A 19,203-nucleotide genomic window follows, 5' to 3' on the forward strand; every position below is an offset into this window, starting at 1 on the left:
CTCATCAGCTAGTATGGCTCTGCACATAAGTGGATGTGTGTGCATGTGCTGGTACTTTTGTTGCTTGGGATGTTGATTTCTGAGGCCATAACTGCAGAGACACTGTGTTTTATGAGGACAGTCTTTTATGTAACCCTACAATTGTTCTTCATACAGAAAAACGCAAATCCAATAATATTTCTACTTAACCAGGTTTACTATAAACGTGCATTAATTAACTTTCTTGAACACTTGGGGGAGCAGAAACAAGCTGTAAACACAATGTTGACATATTATCACATTTTAAAGGTTCTCTGTGGCGCTATGGAGCAGTGTGTTACATATATACACATTCTTGCCAATGGTTTCACACTATTCCACTGACCTACAGGTGGTGCTAATGTGCCAGGAATCGCAGCAATGCGCCAAGAAAAGCAATGGAAGAAGAAGACCTCATCAGGTTTTTAAACATGGATGTAAACACTGCAGGTTTCATAATCCATTTTGGTGAGTAACATGAACATACTTTTTCATAAAAAAACTGTTTACAAGAAAACTCCACAGAGCACCTTTAAGTTGACACAGAGCGACATTAGCATTCATTTGGGGTTGTGTCTTTGGCCACCTGATGAATAATCCAATATTCACTCTCCACCAACTCATGAGGGAAATATCTGGCTCCTTAGCTGCTAAATGTTCCACTGTGTTCACCAGCTGGTCTCTAACTGTGTCTGTCTGCTGTTTGCTGCTGAGCAGGTCGTGTACGGTGGGTTTTTAGAGCTTTTTGCTGAAAACAGCTTCCTGCTGCAGCCGAAAATGACACTGATGAGAGTGAACCAAAACAATGAGCTGAAATACACTGAAATGCTCTGTAGAGTTAAGGGTAACATCAGAGTCGGGTGATAATTCTCTGTGGGTTCATCACTACAAGCAACCCCTCAGTCATTTGATCCATTGTTAAAAGATTTAACTGCACTGCACAATGTGAAAGGCTGCCTAGATATGGACTCTGCTGCTCTGGTGAGGACGCTGCAGTCACATTTGTCGTCTCTACCTCTCACCTGACCGGTCGTGTTTGCACTCTGCAGCTGTGTAAATATGGAGTTAACCTGGAGAACAATGGCGTCACCACAAAGACAAACCAGACACACAAACTGGTCAGTTCACATTTTGCAGTGGAAAAGTGTCGAGTGATGCTGACAGTACTCTGAGATAGCAGGACTGCGATATGAAGCTTTAAACACCCTCACCGCTGCAGCACTCCAGTGTTCTTCATGGAAAGTTGGGCTACTGGCGAGTCAAACTAACTGAGGATTTGTCCATGTTGACTGCTTTTAAAACTGTGCTGGGTAGACGCAGCTTGTTGTATTTATGCTTTGGTGTCATTCCAGCCCAAAATGAGTTCCAAACACCGATTTATGAGACATATGAGGGAATCAAAGGCTGGAAATCACAGCTATAATGGATGATGTCCTGTGGATACAGATACATAAAGACCGGCAGAGCTGGATGCCAAATTCTCTTGCTGCAGAGGAGTGAGGCTTAAGGGGAACATTTATCCTAAGACACTATTTAAAACACTCTTTAAAAACGACTATTTGTGATATCACTTGTTTTTCTTGGAGCCATTTTGATATTTATTGGTGTATTTATCTTCGCTAAAGTGATGTCTCATTGAGATATTTCAAGCACAGTTTGGTAACATTTTCCAGCTACCAAATCCATCAACAGTTGTCAGTTCTTTGGAATCAAACGGCTTCTTTTTAGACTCACATTTTGCACCGATATGAGCAATCAGAAAAGTAGATGCCATTTTCTCCACTTATAGCAGCCTTCATTGACTATACGGCAATGCAGAGTAAGAGGCATGACCGTGATCCAAGTATTTAATTTTATTTGACTATAAGAAAATTCCAATGGATGTTATATTTACCATAAAATAAAATTATTTACAATGTAAAGTAACAGTTAAGGAAGCAGTGTGCGCAGAATATCAGGTAGGCATTGCACATTAAAGAAACTGGTTTCTTTCCGGCAAACAAGTTTTCCAGATGCAAATAATGACAGTAACGGAAAGATTTGTCAATGAAATGTGGCAATACTGCCAAAAAATACAGGAGACAACCTGTATTTTGGCTGTTGGCTGCAATCAATATTTATTTATTAAAGGAATACTCCACCGATTTAGCATTACTCTAACATGGTCAGACTCATGATGGACAGTTTAAAAAAAAAAGGATCAAAATTGATGCAGCAGAACCAGAGATATCATCTTTTTTATTCTGTGCATTCTTCTTCCTGGTCAAAACCGGGCACCTACATTACCCACAATGCAACACAATTGCAGACGGTTTGGTTGGAGATTCGGGTGTGTTGTGCTAGTAGCCTCAAGCAGAGATGAAGAGCGGGCTACAGAGGTCTGGTAAACACTTCTTTCTAACTCCACACCCCCAGATTATTTATTTTCAAACTTGTAGTCTTCAGACAGTCCTCAAGTGACATCACTTGAAGCAGTTTACCAGACTTTGTGCAGCCGCTAAAGGCTTTATATAACTTTCCTCACACATGCAGTAGTACTCTCCAGAATCTGAAAACAGACTTTGAAATGTAAAATCGACCCACTTCCCCTTTAACAACAGATCTACTGACTATGTGTAATATGAAGTGTTGCTCATGATGATGAATCCACAGAGAACTATCATCAACTCTGCAGTTCATCTCAGCTTTACAGAGCTTTTTAGCATCTTTTGGCTCAATGTTTTGTTTTTGCAGCCCACACAGTTACTGTTTTGGTTCACTCTCGCTGCTCTCGTTACGTTTCCAGCAGCACCAGGCAGCTGTTTTCAGCAAAAAACAAAACAAAACTCTGATGAACACACTACCTGCCCAGGTCCAAACGGCACACAGAAATCCTCCCATATCAGGTCATACTCATACATTGCAGACAAGTTCAGAGAATAACTTTTAATGCTCCCCATAGTTCCTTAATTCTGAGTGGCCGCGATCTCTTGCTGAATGCAAAGACATCCTTTGGTGGTGTACCGTTCCATCTCTCTTTTAATAAATCACCAGTAAAAAACCTTTCTTTTGCCAAACTAAGCATTCTTCTGTTGCCAGTATGGGTCACATCTCATTGGAGGTGATTCAGGACTGTCTGTCGGTACTTGGCAATGTGAGGACAAGCTGTCATCTTTCACTGATTCTTCTTCAAGAGTGAGGCCATTTTTCAAGTGGAGCTCGATGCAGGAATTTAGTTATTGCTGCATTTGCTGCTCTCGTAATTTTTGGTTACAGATGGATGGATCCTCACTCCTCACAGTTCAGTTTCTGTTCCTTGCATGCACACAGTCATAGCTGAAGCTGTCTGGGCTGCACGATTACACCATTAGAGGCAGTGACTAACCCTAACCCTCCAAGATGACATTCTTTTGGTTTTCAACAACACATTTCTGGATGCCAAGGGAATCGATAATCTTGCCAAGCTTATACTTTGATTTTAATGTCATCCCATCCCCAACAGTGCTGAAACTTTGTCTATTTAATGATGCAAGTCATTGTTTTCGTATAGATGAAGTGAAGTGCACAACTTAAAGCAGGTAGTTTCTCACAAACGTGTACCTCTTCATTTGTTTTGCAAAGAAATATTAGAAAATGTTTGGCAGGTATGTGCCTGCAGACGTCACTGAGCCTGCAGTCTTTCCCATTCTGACATTCAGATAACCACGCAGACAAATGGCAACGTTGAGTTGTTGCATGTCTGACAAGCTTTGATAATCCAATTAAATATGAGTCCAGAGTTTTCATGACTATGTAAATGACTAATGTGAAAGGGTTCGCTTGTAGTGACAAATCCACAGAGAATTTTCACCCCTCTACTGTTCCCTTCAGCTCTAGTAACTTTTACCTCATTGTTTTGGTTTTACGGCCCACAACTTTAGTGTTTTGGCTGGTTGTTTTCAGCCTCTATAGGCAGCTATTGTTCACTAAAAACCCACTGTACACTACCTGCTCAGCACCAAACAGCAGACAGACACAGTTAGAGACCAGCTGGTGAACATAGTGGAGTATTTATGTGCTGAAGAGATAGATATTTTTCTCAGAAGTTGGTGGAGACCAAAAGCAGAGCTTAAAGGAGAGTGAATATTGGACTTAATCAGGTGGATACAAACACGACTCCAAACGAATGCTAATGTTGCTCCGTATCTGCTGGATGTGTAAATAGGCAACTGTTAGCGAACATGTTAGCCATATCAACATGTCAGTGTTGTGTTTACAGCTTGTTCCGCTGCCTCCAATTGGCCAAAAAATGAATTAATGCTTCTTTAACACATATTTTTTGTCAATCAGTTGTCATAATTTTAGCCAAGCTAGCAGTATGGCTCCAGGGATGGCAATGTGGGTCGGTCTACCACTTTGGTCTAGATTGAAATAGCTCAACAAATATTGAATGCCATGAAATTTTGTACAGACATTCATGGCACCCAGACGATGTATCCTAATGACTTTGCTAATCTCCTGACTCCAGCGCCACCATGAGGTTGAAAGTTTTGGTTTTGAGTGAAATGTCTCAACAACTATTGTAGCCTATGGATTGCCATGAAATTTGGTGCAAACGTTCATGTTCCCCTCAGCATGAATTTAAATAACTTTGATGATCCCTTCACTCTTCATCTAGCGCCCTCATCAGGTCAAATTTTTAAAAAAGACTTGTCCTTTGTCCAATACTTTGGTTCATGACAAAATGCCTGCAAAACTAAGGACATTCCCATCAGCCTCAGCTGTACTTTGTGTTTAGTGCTAACTAGCAAATTTAAGCATGCTAACACGGAACCAGTTATGTGTCTCAATTTGCGCCCTTCTGTACACTTGCTATTTTGAGTGCATAAGTGCGTTCACACTGACAATTATGGCAAAATGCAGTACACTGTGAGTACCCGGATGGTGTCCTCATAACGGTCAAAAAGTTGAGTGTGAAACGCTTCTCACCCTCAGTGGTCGCCATCTTGACTACGTAGCAGAAGGGATGGGGTTAATTTAGCAGTCTGTAATGATTTGGTACCGCAAACGATAATGCAAATGCTAGCCAGCTAACAAGCAAGTAGAAGTAAAATCACGTTAATTTTTATTAAGTTTTAATACTGTCAAGTAATCAAACAAGCCAGCAGATATTTTGGTGGCCGACAATCGTGGCCAAATGTTGGTGGTAATGCTCTGTCCGGTTGCAATTCGCCATTAAAAGAAGAAGAAGAAGCGGTCAAATGTTGCGATCGTCATTTCCGGGAAGTCCACAACGACCGTGTTCGATTTGAGACAACACTACCCTGTTGGAATTCACACACTATGCAAGTAAGTACGTAGTGTACACAGTGTACTACATGTGCTCTAACAGAAGTATCCGAATTGAGACACAGCTATGGTAAACATTATACCTGCTAATCATCAGCATGTTTGTCATTGTGAGCATGTTAGCATTGCTGACGTTAGCATCCAGCTAGTACAGCCTCACAGAGCTGCTAGCATGGCTGTAGACTCTGGTCATAGTATGAATGGAATAAGACACAGAAATGGTGCCAAATTCTGGTGTCAGCTGATCATTTATTATTTCTCGCTGCTCTTGATTGGTTATAATTTGGTTTTTACGGCACTATTAGCATATTATCAGGGTTAATCAGGGTTAAGAGTAGCAAATGAAAATAACTTGCTTCATGTATTTCTCAGTGTGTGAGTCTCACTGCTGCCCCATCCTGGTTTCACTGGCTGCTTCCTATAAATGTTCCTTCCCTCCTTTCTTCCCTCCTCCTCCTCCTCCCCTCAGTCCACCAGCTGGCCCATTCCTCAGTGTTATTATTGGATTTCAGAAAGCCGGGAGGGGGCATATATCACATCTCCCTTCGTCACCCCTCCCCTCCTTCACACTCATTCTTTCATTCATCTTTCTCCTTTTTAATAACTCCCTCTCTGCTCTTTGGCCATTAATAAAGATGAACTCACTCTGCTGTCGCCTCCTGCCCTCATCTCTCTGTCTCTCAGTCATCTTCTTTCCCTTTGCACTTATTGACCCTCTTCCTAAAATCTCACCCCCCCAAATCTTACTTATTCCTCCTTACATTTACCTTGATGTCCTTTATCTCCTCCTCTTCCTCCCAGTCTGCACTCTGTAAAAAGCTCTTGTCTCCCCTCACCTCTCTTTTCTCCTTTAATTTCTCTCCGTCTGACACAACAGTCCATCATGTGCTGGGCTCTGGACACCGGCCTCCCTCAGACGCTCTCATTCATCAGGACTTTGAAAAGCAGAAATCACTCTCTCCTCTCTTCCGCTGGCCGCTGCCACTTATTGCGCTATCCATCACACCTGGCGGATGATCAATACGAGCCCTTCCCCTTTGCCGCTCCCTCACCCTCTGCTCCTTTCTCTCAACACATCTCCCCCTTCCTCCTCTCCCTTTACTCTACACTGTATTTCTTTCACGTCTGGCTCTCTGCAGCCCAGGTTTATGTGAGAAAACTGAGCTTGTCAGCCCTTTTAGGTCGTGCAGCTGCACCTGAATCATGGAAGAATGATATGTCGATAGCAATAGATTATCTTCTTTGAGCAAAATGTACTTAAAGAATCAAAAGTAAAAGTACTCACTATGCAAAATGGCCCCTTTCAGAGTGTTAAATTATTGAGCCTTCAAGGTCCCGAAAGATGATATATATTTCTTATTTTATATACATAAGATAATAATTTGTACACACGTTTTCATTGTGTGCAACAAGATAAAAACTGCAGTTGAGGGGATAGACGTACTGCGAGTTGGGCGGTGCTTGGCTCATCTGTTTTCAAGCAGGAAAAAAATGACGGCCTGGTCACAAACTTTTCTGTATTACAGCTAAACGATACACTAAAATGTTTCTGAAAACATTTGAGGTGAGAAATAGGCAACGCAGTAACAGAGTCTTGATTCATATTTGATCAGCACTGCCTAGTTTGACAGTTTGATCTGAGTTAGGAGAGCCTGGTGAAGTAGAGGTCTAGTCGTGTTTATGCAAATGCAGATACGGTGACCGGTCCATCAATTCGCTGCGGCGTATCCATCATGCACCATGCGGCTGGATCTCCTGCTCATAGAAAATGAATAGAATCCGTCAACTTGACATACGTCATCGCATCCAGTCATCTTTCTGTAAATATGAGCAAAAAAAATTAAGCCAGAAGAGCCATTTTTCATTGCAGGGGAACTTTTCCCAGGGACCAACTTGTTAGGCAGCGGTCTGAATTGATGGTGTTATTCCACCGATCCCTCTTCTGGTAGGACCCAGTTAATGGGGGCAGGCAATAAGAGTGGCTAACAGTGGCTGTAATTCTGCTGAGAGCAGCTTTGCTTAGTAAAACTGATTTGTTCAGGACAGAGGAGTCGTTAAGTACCGCGGCCGAGCCTCCCAGATCCTAATGCCTTTCTAATCTCCTTTGGTATCGCTAATTCTTTTCGTTCTATACCGCCATTAAACTTTTTCACAGGTTCTTGGCAATGAATTAAATTACACTGGATGGATTGAGCAAACTAACCATAAATTGGCCTTTGCTGCCCTCGCTGGTGTAGGTGGAAAGCTGAGAACACACTGGTTAACTGGCTGCAGTTGTGCTGCAGGTGCACAGCAAATGTAAATGGTGCAGAAAATGAAAATAACTACTAATACACAGACTCCTGCACGTTTCTAGTTGCAGTTTGTGCCTATCGTGTATTATCATCACATGTGATCACAGAGCTAAACATCAGTTTTCCCAGAAAAAAACCCAGAAGGTCATTTATCAACACTTATCACTGTGGTGTTTCCAAAATCTTCTAACCATCGGGAAAAATTATATTTTGTCAGCTGCACAATAAGATTTTTAACTGGTGTCCAGTGTCCGAACTTTTAAAAATCTTGGTTGATGTCATACAAATTGAGCAGAAATGTGTTTTTTGTTGCTTTGTTTGAATTAGGAAATAGAACTTTTTTCATGACATATATGCGCAATTTGTACAACATGAATCAACATTTAACAAGATTTTCAGTTATTTGTCTATATTGATGTTAATTTTATATTTTCACACAAAATTACACGTTACGCAAGTACATATGTCATTTCCAGCTACCTGGACAAGAAACAGAGTCGCAACTTAGAAAACGTGTTAAAAATCAATTTTATTGTGCAGCAGACAGAATATTATTATATTATCCTGACTGTTAGAAGAGTCTTTGGCCCTGTTTACACCTGGCATTAACATGCGTCTTGGGTGATTCGATCACATCAAAGTGTACAGCTCTAAGTACAGGTGTGAATGCACCCAAGACGCATTGAGGACGCATTGAGATCTGATCGCTCAGACCACATTCGGAGGTGCAGCGAGCGGTCCTATTAACGCTAGATGACTCCGCCCGCACTGGGAACTCGGAGCACCAGGGGAGTGTTGCTGTTTGCACTGCTAGCACAGGGGCTTTGGACCGCCGGGAGGAGGAGGAGGAGGTGTGATTTAATAAAGCTAATAAAGCTTTATTTAAGCTTAAAAGCTAATAGGACTGCTAGCTACATGGTGGCGGCTAAGTCACAAATTAGCAGCAGTTAGTGATTACTTTAGCAACAAGTAAAGCTATCTGTCCATCAGGAACTTACGTAAATCATCAAGAGTTGAGGCAGAGCAGCCGGAGGACATCAGAGGGAAAACCAGAAAAAATTTCTACATAAAATATGATCTAGTTTCATTAAAATCTGTGAATAAAGTTATAAAGTTGTGTTTTTGTACAGTAATCAGTGAGGGCTGTCCCCAGAAACACTCTGCTCCTGTGGCGTTTATTGTTTTTCCAACTTAAATCTTGTCTAATTTTTGGTCTGATAAACAGTAAATTCATCAAATTCAAGTTAAAAATAACAACTCAAACGGAAATGATGTACGTGTTTATTTGCATACAGAGCGGGGAAGTGAGATCCGATCACAAGTGGTCACTCGAGACGCATGTGGAGACGCATTCTAATGCCAGGTCTGAACTGACGTACTTAGAGCGGTCCACTTGTCATCGGTCAAAGGTGTAAACAGCCTCAAAGAGGAGTCTGGAAATACCTTCAAAACTGTGATAAGTGAGAAAAGATCCTCAGTTTTTCAATGTATTTTTCAAACAAATGCTCAGCTCTATGACTTGAATGTAATGGTAATACATGAGAGCTAACTTTACCCTACTGACACACATTCATCAGCATTGCTTATTGTGAGGCTTTGCAGACTGACATGACCCCAGAGTCCCAGGGATTTGATTGGGGGGGACTCAGATCTTGACATAAAACCAGGCAAGCGAACCTGCCAGCAGCTCAATTATCTGTCATTAGCAGGCAGCGCAGCACAGGCGCAGGGTAATTTGACAAGCTAAACTGGTGCTCTTTCATACTGGACTGCTTCATTGGACCTGAGTAAATATATTCTCAAGGCTAATGCATATAAATAGAAGAGCTATGTTTGAACAGCTGAGAGAAAGTGAAGGACCAGGAAGAGTGGGTGGTAGACAGAAATAAGGGTTTGGGTTTGATATAAAGCCTAAATAGTTTTGTGAAAAAGGTTTGTGATTGGCACCAAACCCGATGATACTATCTCAGTAGACATACCAGCGTGACCAGGGGTTAATCTCCTCTGAACCCCTTTTCTCACAAAACTGCTTGTTCACACTGATTGGGAGCTTTTAAACTGAAATAATCCCGAGGTCACAGTCCACGTCTGTTTCAGCTGTCTTATCTCGCTGCTTCCTCAATGATTTATTCATGATTTGTCTGTGTGTACGTTGGACAACAGGCAGGTGCTGACATTAGCACCCGGTCTTAACCCTTTTACTCTGCTGTCTCCTCTCTTATCTATCTGTCAAGGAAGAAGAAAATGACACAGGAGCCAGAGTCAGAGCTGACTTAAAGAGGAACACCACACTAAACTAATTTCTTTATTCTTTTTGGCATATGATGTTAATACAGATGATTTTTTTCCAACAAAAAATGCTTTTTCTGCTCAAAACTAACGTGTATGTCTCTGCACTATAATTGCTATATAAGCTATATTGTACAGTATTTGTCAACAATTAAAACATCTCCTATAAAGACATATTTTATATTACTGCAGCTGTGTTTTACCATATTGTCGTTCATTACTTGTTTATACACCAGCCTTCACAGGAGTTATGTGTTTAAAAAATACATTATTAAATACTTTGTACAACTACATTATAGTGTGTTATAAACCATTTATTAAACATTTATATACTGCTCATAAATGCTAAAATAGGGGGAGTTAAAGTACTGTAAAGTGTTGCCTGTGAGAGGTGTATTCCTCTTCTGACATTAAACAAATGACCCAGCTGATAACTGTGCTGCGATCAGAGCTTAACAAGATATTCAGGGCGTGACGAAAAGTAAAGTTAACCAGGATAAACAGCAGCCTCTGTTGCTCGTCCTGAAGTTTCTTCCATTTTTTTCTCCTGTTGAAGGTTTTTTTTTTGGGGGGGGGGTTTCCTTATCTGAATCGAGGATCTAAGGGTAGAGGGTCTTGTATGCTGTACAGGTTGTAAGGTTCAAGGTTCAGCTTTATTGCCATTATAAAATACAGGATTGCACAATAAAATGCCAGATCGTCCTCCAGGAGACCTTTGTTCGTGTGAAACCAAAAGTCAGCGTTGACTTATTTTAAGTTACGTACGTAAGTTACATACGTATCAGGGCCCAGGAGAAAGTACTAATGTAACTTACTTATTTTAACCCAAACCATGATCTTTTCCCAAACCTAACCAAGCAGTTTCACAATGTTAACCACGTGTTTATTGTTACCATGATGACGAAGGTTCGGTACGCCTGTCGCTGGTGCTCTCCAAAAGTCATATTTGTCGTTTTGTCATTGGCAATTGACCTATTCTGTCGTTTAGGTATGAGGTGTTTCAAAATGCAGTTGTAGCCCCCACCACGCTACACACACAGAGAATGTATAAACAAATATTCAAATATTTAAATTAGAATAGAATAAAACAATAAAATAGACAATAAAATAGAAAAAAGTATATAAAAGTAGCACTAAAGGAAGGAAAAAACATAAAATTACAGTTACAAGAAAGATATACATTTACATATATACATATATACCTATACACGTGTTCACACAGAAGAGTAAACCCCTTGAGGCAAATTTGTGGTATTGGGCTATGTAAATAAAACTGACATTACTAAAATCCTGAAGAGACAAACTACCTCAGTCTGCCGTCTGCTTACTGTTGTCAATCCTCTCTCTTTACACCCTAATCGTTTGTTGCATTTTTTAAATATACTGGAAGGGAGGATTCTGGCATTTGAGGGTGTATTTACTCTTTAAAAGAAAGAAAGGAAAGACAGAATGGAGATAAACAGAGCTGTGTCACTGTGAGCCATCCTCGCTGTCTGTCACCTGTCAGGACGCTGACTGAGGAGGGACTCCTCCGTCTGACACGGGGATCAGGTGGAGGTAGAGACACATCAGGTGAAATAAAGAAATGGAGTGACAGAGAAACAGGAAGTGACACGGGAGGGTGTGAGATGTTTCTCTGCCTCTCGTCACCTGCACATCCTGTGAGAAAACCTCTTGTTTGAGAGTTAACAGGTTTAGACACTGAGGGTGGGAACAGTCCAGTTGTAAATGTTAATTAATCAAAATGTTAGATAAATAAATAGTGTTTGGTCTCTGTACTGTACCGTTTACTCCCCCTTGGCATTTGTTCTTGGGATTTATTCAAAAGGCATATTTGTACCAGCAACTCCTGTTTCATAACTGTCTGCAAACCACTTTTTTGTGGAGCAGTTTATACTCTTAGTAATACTTAGTTTTGTGGCCATTTTTCTGTTGCTAGTTTTCATGGAGGTATACGTAGCTTGCAAGCTGTGCAGGAAGATGACTTCGACAAGACTTTGACTGGTTGACTGTTTCTCCAACTGATGGAAACAGCATCAACATGCACAACACCAAAGTTGTATGAATCATTTTGTAATAATCCTCAATTATCCTAGATATAAAGCTAAATAAAACACCAAGCAAGTTATGCTGGAAGAGGATAAACAAACAAAGGGACTTTTCACAACCTGGCAACCCAAAAATTATTCTTATTAGCGGCTTAGTACGGATCTAAAAACCGGAATTACATGATTTAATAACCGTCAATTAAAACAGTCAGGTAGAAGTTAAAAACCCCTAATTAAAAAGTGGTACCACAAGTTCTTATGCCCTGCTCAGTTCTCCTGAACACCCACTGATTGTTACAGTTCCTACATGAGTAAATATAAACTACTGAAAAGCAAATTCAAGCTGAGAGACATATTTCTTTTTTGGTACAAGTTGTATACTACTACTGATTCGAATCAGCAAAGTGACTTGTGATTTCCACCTCTACTGTATACTGCATATAGGCTCAAAATGAATAATATGTGTGTTTAATGTTTTCTACTTGTTTTGCACTGTCGAATGATTGGCATGTCATTCCCCAATGAGGTCTTCTCTCCTTTGCTTTCCCTCCCGATGGCCTGATACTGTTTGACATAGAGTATTAGGAGTGATGCAGTGCTCAGGCTGACCTGCTGATCTTTATATACAGTCAATGATCTTCACACAGTCTTAACACAGCTCAGGAGCATTCCTCTAGTTGTTCTGGCACTGACACTGCAAGGTATAAACACTTATTTATATGTCTGGAAATATGACCTTTCTTTCTCCATGTTGACCAATATCAGGGTTTTTCCATCTTTTTTCCCCCACTGAGAACATGTGGCATCAATCGTTATTTATTTTTTTTTTTTTGGCTAGATTCTCCCACTTTAATCCTTCTTCTTGTGAGACAGAGTGCAAAGAGGAGAAAAAGAAAGATGGGAGTGTCAGCAAGGAAGCACATGGCAGCTGAGGGTCATTAATCACTGTCATGGCGGAGAGAGAGACGGAGGATGAAAGACATGAGAGATGCAGCAGACATGGCAGGAATCTCTCTCCAGAGATGAGATGAATCAGCCTTTTCAGCGGCCTCCGCTTTGTTGTTGATGTGAGGCTGTGACATCGCATCCTCCTCAAGACTGAGTACTGAAGGGCTCAGAGTCGGTGAAGCAGGAGTGTCCTGGTCAAAAGAGAGGGGAAGTGAATGTATCACACGCTGACCAACAAATGCATATGGATTGTGCATTGAATTACTGCCAGTCTAGCAGCTCCCAGAGGCCCCCGAATATCTCATGAAGACAACTGAGTTATGGATCATGAAAATGTTTAGACTCCAGTAGGAAAGTCAGCTTATCAAACCCACCGTTGACATGTACCGATGGTGGAAGAAATACTCATATCGTTAACTTAAGTAAAAGTAGCAATACCACTCTATAAGTACAAGTAAAAGTCATGCATTCAAGATTTTACTTTTAACAGCAAATTGTACTTAAAGTATAAAAGTAAAAGCACTTGTTGGGCAGAATGGTCCCTTTCAAAGAGTTATATTATTATATAAATCATATTATTGGAGTATTATTACTGATGCTGGTGGAGGTGGAGCACATTCCAACTACTTTATATATTGTTGTTATATTGTAAAATCTGGAACCTTGAAATGTTTTTGCACGAAAATGACTTAAAGGTCCAGTGTGTTGGATTTAGTGGCATCTAGTGGTGAAATTGCAGTTTGCAACCATTTGAATACCGCTTGCCTCACCCTCCCCTTCCAAGCGTGTAGGAGAAACTACGGTCGCAAAAAACACGAACAGCCCTATCTAGAGCCAGTGTTTGGTTTGTCCGTTCTGGGCTACTGTAGAAACATGGCGGTGCAACATGGCGACCTCCGTGGAAGGGGCCCCGCTCCCTCTGTAGATATAAATTGTAAGGTAATGAAAACACGATTCTTATTTTCAGGTGATTATACACTAATGAAAACATGCTTATAAATGTTATATTCCATTTCTTTTGCAAATAGTGCCCCCTAAATCTTACACACTGAACCTTTAAACAATTATAAAGGTAGTTGCTGCTTAATTTTCTGTCATTGATTAATCGACTAATTGTTTCAGCTGTATTTGTACATTTTCATATATTTTGTGTGCAGAAATTTTTATCTGTTAAGTAATTAGTAACTAAATCTGTTAGCTGTCAGATAAATGTAGTGGAGTAAAAAGTACAATAATTTCCCTCTGAAATGTAGTAGTAGTATAAAGTAGCATGAAACTGAAATAGTCAAGGAAAGTAAAAGCACCTCAGAATACTCAGTACTTGAGTAAATGTACGTAGTTACTTTTCACCACTGACATGTACAGATACAAAATCACAAATCAGAAAGGTTAAAGGGCAATTTAAAGGTGGGGTATGTGATTCTGGAGAAATCCAATACCATGACAAATACCATGATATAGAGCGAACAACGACACAGCAAGTAATATAACTAACGTTAGCTAGGTTGTGGGTTAGCTTAAGTAGGTTATGAGTTAGCGAACTGTCCCTACAGTTGCTGCTGCGAAGCTAACAGGCAAAGAGAATGAGATGGTTTCCCAGAGCCAGCAAACCAGCTCCAGACAGCGATACTCAGAACTCTTCTAGAAAGTAAGCTGAATGTCCGTGAGCAAGTCATTTAACGGTACCTGACACACAAATCATGGCTGGAATAGTGTTGTGTGGCTCGGTCCAAGCCTCTTTGTTTATTACCCATTTACAGAGCCAGGGCTGTGTACAAACACCAGAGTTTTTTTCCGCACACACACAGAACGGACAGCTAGCGGACCGTGAGGAGATATTTGCTGAATTTCACAAAAGGACGTGCATTGGATTAGAATCGCATACCCCACCTTTAAAACCCTGTTTCAGCTTGAACATGCCGCATTCACGTATTAAAAAAACGCACCTCCCTCACAGCTGTCAGATTGTTACTACAGTGTTCCTCTTTCTCCACGTATGCCTAAACTGACACGTTTAAGCAGTTTCAGCCGTTTTAATGCCAAGATATTACATCTGACGATCAGCCAGAATTCATAAAACCATAGTTACATTATGTAACTTTTGTTTTAACAACTATAGACGAATCCAGGCTGTAGGTGGAAGTAGACAAACCACCACTACTGTGGTGGCACCTTACTTGAAAACCCGCTTATAACACTGTAATGCGGTGGTGGAAAGTAACTAAGTACATTTACTCAAGTAATGTACTTAAGTCCAATTTTGAGGTACTTGTACTTTACTTGAGTATTTCCATTTTCTGTTGCTTGATACTTCTACTCCACTAAATTTATCTGGCAATTTAAATTTAATTCAGATTAATAATACAGAATATAAATCAACAAATATATTCTGATGTAATATTATAGGTTAAAGGTGCAATGTGTAAGATATGGCCAGAATTTTAGTTTAAAACATAAAAAAATGAACAAAGTTTACTTCACGTGACGTAAACTTACCTGCGTACGTAACTTAACTTACGTGACTTACGTGACTTACTAACTTACGTAACTAACGTACTTATTTTAACACAAACCATGATCTTTTCCTAAACCTAACCAAGTAGTTTTGGTGCCTAAACCTAACCAAACCGCGACTGTTTCACAACGTTAACCATGTGTTTATTATTGTCACCATGAAGACGAAGGTTTGGTACGCCTGCCGCTGGTACTCTCCAACGGTCATATACGTATGTCGTTTTGGGAGTCATTGGCAATTGACCTATTCTGTCATTTAGGTATGAGGACGTGTTGACTGAATGTCTTGTTGTATGTATGTATGGAAATAAGATATCCATCTATGTAGACGAATAACTAATGCAAAGACAAATTAATGCAAAAATAGGGGGCACCATTATGAAACCAAATGTAAGATATAAATTTCTCCCTTTTGGTTTCTGTTTTTTCACACAGGGAAAGTGATTTACAAAGCAGATATGTATTCTGTAGTGAGTTCAGAAAGTGGGAGGAAAGGGATTGCAGAGGAATGAGTGAGATGGTAAATCCTTTCTCTTGCCCACATTTCATACCACGACTCTGGCCTGCTGCGCTGCGGTCGACTCCTCAATATGAACCAGATACTTGAAATCAAAATACTTTATTATTCTGGCCAGCCTGCAAATCTATAACGTCCCTTCGCTTCAGAAGTGGAACGTGCAGATTGCATGTTCTGAATATATGTTTTTTTCTTGCCTCAGGCCTGAGCTGTTGGGGTGGAAAAAAAAAGAAGTTAAGAGTATGATGAATGTGTTCTGGCCAGAGGAGAGTGGGTGGTCTGTATCTGTCAGCGCTGCTATTACAGCAGACAGGGAGTTACAGGCCAATAAGCTGCGCTATCATCACCGTCATCAGCAGCAGATCCCCTTACAACAGCTCTCAGCTGTCCATATCACAACCCTGACAGCCGAAACATGTACTTACCCAGAGAGCTCTGCAGTGTCTCGCATTAAAAAACATGTGGCTGTTTCACTGTATGCTCTTAAAGGGTTGGGTCACCCAAATGACAAAATAAAAAAGATTTTAGGCCTACTGTTTGTGGCAGTCTTGGAATAAGTATCCAAAGCATTTACTCAAGTAAAAGTAGTGGAAAATAGAAAATATAGAAAATGTTGATGTTGATGATTTGCCCAGGTTTTGAGATATGTGTCTTTAGATTTCTGCCTCCACCCGAGAACAGTGGAAGTGAATGAATATTGCCTGTGGTGCTCAAAGCACTGAAAAATCAACAAGAACATCTCTTTCCAGAAAGTGACCCCAATGTAATCAACTGCTCATTGAAAAACTCAACACCAAAGGTTAGTAGTTCATTACTCGTTATTTCATCAAAGGTGCCTTTAAACACTAAACACTACTTTACTGTATTTAACATGTACAGAAATAGAAAATGAGACATTGTGGTTTAACATGCCGCCAGCCTACAGTTTGGAGGCATCCACTGACCATAAATAACTAGCTTAACGTTAGCCCTCACAGTGTAGCTTTGGGTTTCACACACCCTCCAACTCTCAACAAAACTCAGGTGACATTTACAACATGTAAATAAAATGGCTCTGGAGTTACCGGAAGGCTTATTTTGCCTATTTTAGCAGAAACCAGCTATATCTCTCGACCTCCAGCCCCTGCAAGCTAACGCATACCAGATATCAACCCTCTATCTAACTCTCAAAGAAGATCCCCAAAATGTCGAAGTAATTTACTTTTACTGGGATTAGTAACGGTAATGTAAAATAAAAATCAACACCTGACTCATATTAATCTCGGGTGACTTCAACCATGTCAGTGTTTCAACAACACTGACAGGACAGCGAGGAGATGGTCGGAAGAGGCCTATGAGACACTTCAGGGATGTTTTGAGGTGACAAACTAGTAGGCACTCTGTGAGCCTCATGGAGAGGACATTGACGGGCTCACTGAGTGCATCACTGGCTACATTAACTTCTGTGTGGACTGCAATGTCCCAACTAAGATGGTCTTTTGTTATCACTGGCTTCAGACCGACTGGCAGCAGAGGAGTTGAAGGCAGCTTGGACAGGCCCAACGAACTGAATCTGTTCTTTAAAAGATTCGACACACCGGCTCCTGCTCATCCCCCCTATAATTTAGCTGCTGTCTGCCCTCAGAGTCCTCTGAGTCCACTGCTCCACCCTCCTCCATCTTCCTGGGAAAATGATAATAAAGTTGAATCTAATCTAATCATATGTATGAGAAGTGACATAGAGTATGTGTGTTCAATATCAAATCTAAAGTGTATTTGGTTCATTCGAAATGTTCAATGATAGTGCACGTACTGTAAGAAAAGGACACTTTTTTTATGGTAGCATGAAAACATTGTCCGGGAAATTACTGTAATAATCCTCATGCTCTTTCACAGCATCTTCTCCCTGTTTTCCCTCCTTTTTGTTTAACCTGTGTTTTTCCTGGAGCTGTGACTGTCATTCGCTGGAATTTTTATGAGCGATTTACTTGAGCAATACGAGCCCGAGCGCTATAATTACTGAGCTAAACAGGAGAGCTGGTATGAAAACAGTGTGACGTTGGTTCGTAGCGCTGATTCATGACTGTGAAAACGTGAGACACACACACACACACACACACACGTGAATAGAGGGCAAATGCAGGCAACACTTTGTTATCAGTGAGATTGGGTAGGAGGATAATGAGGTCAGCTACGAGCCAACTCCACTGTGTTACATTAATGAGGTTGCTGTCTGCAACTGTGGCCAGCTACAAGGACACACACACACTAGATCACCTAGCATTATCTGTCCTCTGTCACTTGGCCAGACCCAAGGAGAGGGTGTAGCAGAGCTTGGATCAGACTGTACCACTGCTCTGTTTCCTTCTCCAGCTCATGTTAGACCCCCTGACAACACAGCATTGATTTATGACTCCTGCAAACAGACACAGCCAGCAGACATCACTGCACAGATCGAGCGTGCACGCGTTTCGTGTGTGTTTTATACTCACGTGATTGATTATCCTGTCTGTCTTGTCTGTGGCATTTTTGAAATGTAATCTCTCTGAACAGCATGAAAGGTGTGAGACCCACGAGAAAACAACAACTCCCCCTTCCCCAGCCCACATCTAGTCTGTGCAGGCTCTGTGTATCCTCGCCTGCATTGTATTAGCATACCTTTGCTCAGGCATGCTAGGAAACTGAATTCCCCCTCTTCCTGTAAAACCTTCCCCTGGATTAAACCGTCACCGTGTGATTTACTGTAACCTTGCTATAAACAGCGTCATCCCTCCATGCAGCGCTGATTGATGTGCCCAGCATGAGTTTTGTGTTGCCACATTGTCACGCCATCATACATTTCAATTTGCTTACTGAACAATGACAACAGCACTGAATACAATGCAGGATTGTTTGCTTGGCAGTGGTGAGAGACACATAAAACTTTTCAAGGATTGAAGTGAGGCAAGAAAAGATGACTGAATGAAGCCACAATGTCTCATTTACATGAACAGTGATTGTCGAATCATAGCTTAGCAACTAGGCACGGCGGGCCTGTCAAGCTAAGTGCAAGCAAGCGTTAGCATGTACTAGCTTACTACCTGCTACAGTGCAGTAGTAACCTAGCGTTGCTTCCAAAGCCAAGGAGCATATCATTAGCTAACAACATTATTTTGTGGGACAGGTTAGGTTAGAAAAATCCCTGTTGAGGACTGAAACTTTACATGCTAATTTAGTTTACTACTTGCTACTTTGTTTAGGATAACTTTAGCAGCTCTGTCCTGCTCTTTATTTGGTTTGGGGAAGTTAA

At 40.9% G+C, this 19,203-nt stretch overlaps 2 long non-coding RNA genes across 2 annotated transcripts; one reads left to right on the top strand and one right to left on the bottom strand.

Annotated features, from left to right (window-relative positions):
- The first annotated feature begins 379 nt into the window (after positions 1–379).
- LOC122865745 lies at positions 380–10,305 on the top strand. The gene is made up of 2 exons (XR_006375539.1): positions 380–486; positions 9,854–10,305. It is a non-coding gene; the product is annotated as an uncharacterized LOC122865745 (long non-coding RNA).
- LOC122865744 lies at positions 9,911–18,499 on the bottom strand. The gene is made up of 2 exons (XR_006375538.1): positions 18,407–18,499; positions 9,911–13,095 (listed from the first exon to the last, which is right to left on the bottom strand). It is a non-coding gene; the product is annotated as an uncharacterized LOC122865744 (long non-coding RNA).
- Between the last annotated feature and the right edge of the window lie 704 nt (positions 18,500–19,203).

The sequence above is a fragment of the Siniperca chuatsi genome, linkage group LG18 (genome assembly GCF_020085105.1).
Source record: "Siniperca chuatsi isolate FFG_IHB_CAS linkage group LG18, ASM2008510v1, whole genome shotgun sequence".
In the NCBI taxonomy this organism is placed as follows: Eukaryota; Metazoa; Chordata; class Actinopteri; order Centrarchiformes; family Sinipercidae; genus Siniperca; species Siniperca chuatsi.